The sequence below is a fragment of the Pempheris klunzingeri genome, chromosome 14 (assembly GCF_042242105.1).
Source record: "Pempheris klunzingeri isolate RE-2024b chromosome 14, fPemKlu1.hap1, whole genome shotgun sequence".
NCBI classification, from domain to species: Eukaryota; Metazoa; Chordata; class Actinopteri; order Acropomatiformes; family Pempheridae; genus Pempheris; species Pempheris klunzingeri.
The window spans coordinates 24,110,564-24,114,655 of record NC_092025.1 but is presented as its reverse complement, the minus strand read 5'-3'; positions in this window follow the sequence as shown (position 1 = coordinate 24,114,655).

Sequence of the window (4,092 nt, the reverse complement as noted above, 5' to 3'; positions counted from 1 at the left end):
TGAAAAGATAATGTGAAGAAGATGTCAGACTGAATATTGATCATGTGCAGAGCTTGAGAAAAGGAGATCTGGAAGAGGAGGAGGAGGAGGAGGAGGAGGAGGAGGAGGAGGATGTAGTTTGGGTCTCCTGACACTTGATGGTGATGATGAGCCAGTTTAGATGGTATCAGATTCAGATGTGATGAAAAGGAGCAGAAGCAACAAGCTCTGCACAATAAAAACCAGCAGAAGTCTTAATATGTAAAGAATTTGTATTCAGAGCACTTTTAACAATCCAAGAAATAAACAAAAAACTGCATTTCCCAGAATTCAATCAGGTAACTTCCCTTCCTGGAGGAGTATTTTCAGCCTGAAACCCACTGACAGGAAAATAATTCACAGTTTTGTTTCCATTTTGTCGCTCACAGCGAGCAGAAGAACAGGAAATGTGTTAAAGCAGAAATATCTTTGTGTGTTTGACTCCTTTAAAGGTGCATTACACAGTTTTAGCAATGAGGAAACCACGTGTGAGGCTTCCTGGTTGGTTTTGGAGTGTAAATGCTCTCATGTCTTACCTCAGCACCCGTGTTTAATATCTCCTAAGAGCTCCAGGTGTGGTTTCATCCATTTCCACGTGTTCTCACTGACAGGTAGGTGCACACAGATAGTCTAAGTGACACACACACAGCTTTTGGAGGCCTCCAGTGGTCACCAGCACAACCTGCTCTGTTTCACACCAGCAGCTTCAATCCAGCCGATGTTCAGTGAAACCTGAGCGAAGCTGAATGTTCCGTTTTTTATTAATTTACTGTACTTATGATGCCGTGAATTAAATCTCAGTGAGATGCTCCCATTTAGAAACTAACTCCTGCTTGAAAGTGATCAGGTGGCCGAGCTTCACACCACGCAGATGGTTCACTGTGCAGAGATACTCACATTCAAGATGTGCAAAAGTGCAATTAGCATCAAAATAAACTCACAGTAGCAAAAGTAAAAGTTCCCATCATGCAGAATGGCCTTTTTTTTAGAATAATATACATTACTAGGATTTAATTCTTTCATGCATTGATGTGATCATCACTTTAATGCAGCAGCTGGTGAATGTGAGGCTAGTTTTAATTACTTTAATGACTAATTACTGGCAGACATCATCAGTATCTAAGCACAGAGTGGGTCAGTGTGTGCAGGGCAGCACCAGAGGTCTCTGTTTCGCGGCTAGGCTGTCAAACCGGGACACTCCCAGGTGCAGACCAGCTGGACCAATCACAGTGTCGACTTTTGGGAGCACTGACCAATCAGAGCGGCCCATGTTAAAAGGGTTTGTTCCCACCCACACACACACACAGTATCAGAGAAATATAAGAATGAATCGCCCACGCGTGTATTTCATGGATGGGTTCACGTGTTAACAGTGGCCATTGTGTGTAAACTGATAGATTGGTCCTGTCACTCTTCTGTGTAGTCAGTGTGCTTCAGATACCTCAAATCTACCTGCAAGCTGCAAGGTCTGAAGGAGGACCCTGCACCAAACTGCTTTCAGAATTTTCTCTATTTATAGTTTCCTCACGCGTTGTCGAAACTACATGATATTTTTACGTAAATTAAGGTCTTATTCTGAAACAACAGAACCCAGGCTTTAATTCGGCGTGTGTATAATGTTGAAAACAGCACTGTATTTGGGTCAGTTTTTCACTTTTCTAATAGGTACGACATGTGTTCTCCAACAGAAGACCCTCTGTCAAAAGCAGATACGAAACACAAGGAACTACGTCAGAAATGTGGCATGTAATTGCGAGAAAGGGCTTTTAGGGCGATTTTATTGATGCCGAATAACAAAAGAAGCGCTAATGTTTGGAAATATCTGTGAGCTGCTTTTTCTGGGTCGTGTATTTCGACCGGTAAGCACGAACAGGTTTAAATCTAGACACTTTTAAACGGAGTACGTCACGGAGGGAGATGAGCTAGACTGTAGTTCACTCTCATCATACCCCCAGGAGGCTCTGCTTCCCAGCCCCTTTGTTCAGTCTAGCCGGTGGGTTGAGTCAGAGGCAGGCTGTGCTAACCCACCACATTCACACCACCGTGGGAACACCGACAAGAGGCCGAAAAAAACACCGAAGGAGTCCACACCGACACCGCTGGCGTGTTTAATCGGGACCAGACAGCAGAAAAGTTGCCTTTGGGTGCTGCTGATGCTGCGTTTCTCCCCGGAAGCCGCCAGCAGCCTTGTGCCAGAGCTCGGCTGCTGAACCAGCCCTGCATGTCGGCTCTGTCCGCTCCTCGGCGGCCGCATCCTGCAGACAGGAGCCGGCAGGCTGCCCGCTAAACCCGCTGCTGACACCGTGCAGTTGTTGCCATCCTCCCCTGATCCACGCTGACTCTCCCTTTCGGCTCCTGCTCAGCATCCATATTTGCATCCCAGGGAGTGGCAGCCACTAATCCCCCTTTTCCTGGCAAGAAAATAGAAAGTTCGCCGGTGTCCGGACGCCCTGATTTCACACAGAAAGGTGAGGATTTTCATGCATTTATGCGCTTTTGTGTCATTTTGTGTGTGGGGGGGTGGACTGGGAGGGTGGAAGTGAAGGGCAGACTGGACCACGCTGCCGCAGTAGCTACAACAATAGATCAAACTAGCGGTGTGTTACATTTTGTAGAGGTGCGCATTATCACCATCACCATCATCACCATCATCCTCCTCATCCTCATCCTCCTGTTTTCACTAAAATCAGGTGTGGGCTGGAAAATGAATCCAGGCCCCCACATGAAAACCACAGCAGCCGACACTTGAGGGCCTTATTATTATCGACAGGTTTCACAGGACTGATTCCTCCATCATCCTGAGGGTGGATATCATGGAGACTGATCAATCAGCTCCACCAGCAATCTGCCTGCTTTGTTTCCTAATTCACAGAGTGTGGCTTTAAAAGGCTCAGCCAGATGTGTGCTGCTTAGCTTATTGTGGCTCTAACAGCTTTATTTCTCCTTAATGGGCTCTGGGCCATGATTTGTAGGCCATGCTCCACTTGGGCACCGGCCTACATTGGCTCTCCATCATGTTATTCCTCAGTAGAAATTGATAAGTTGACCATGAAAGAATATATGAGGCGATGGGGTGTTAATAATGAGGATGAATTCACCGTGACAGACGTGATGATGATGATGATGATCACAATAATAACAGGCTTATTGTTATCACATGGTGTTAGATAGTCAGCCTATACTAACTAAATATAATATAATAATAAGTCCATATAAGTAGAAGACAGACAGCTTTAGACCTTGCTCATGGGCGCTGTAGTGGGGTAGTGGTGTTATAATTTGGGGGGTTTCAGCCTGCATCTCATTAACTTCTGTTGCCACATTCAGGTTTGCTGTAATGAGCAGCCAACAACACAAACACCAACATATTGGGGATATTCTCCTGTCAAGCCTGGTGCCGACTGGGATGGTTTGATGGAGAAGTTCACTGCAAACAAACCTCAAGGATTTCTTTATTTAAGTAAAGACAGTAGATAGTAGAAGCCACATATTGTTAAAAGTCAGCAGGTCTCAACATTCTTGACCCCTTGTCACAGTTTCTGACCCTGAAAACGGATGAATTATGAAGTATTTGACATGAAAAACAGGGAAAAGTGAGAATATAAGTGAGAAAAAACACCCAAAACACACTTGTTATTCTTTCTTATCTCTCAGATGTATGAGCCAGCCTGAGACGATGCAAACTACGAGTCCTAAAACATGCACAACAACATGAAACACACTAGTTTCCAGGTGAAACTAGTGTGTTTCATTGTTCTGCTGTGTGCTGAACAACCCTGTCACCTCCGTTAGCCTTGTCCCTGTGAAAACTAGCAGCCAGTTGTCAGTAGCTGCTCTCCAGTAATCTTTCCACAGGCCTGGTGACACGTGTGTCTCTCTTAGTTCCCTCTGCTTGTTTACCTGCCATTTCCCTTCATTCTTCCTATAATTACTGCCTTATCCCTCCCGTGTCGTTCCAGCAGCTCAGCATGGAGAGCGACAGCCACCACTCCCACATCTAGTGCCTGAGCCACAAGCCTCGATCGCCCAGGGAGGAGCTCTGTCAGGTCCTGGCCGTCTCCCTGCTACTGTAGA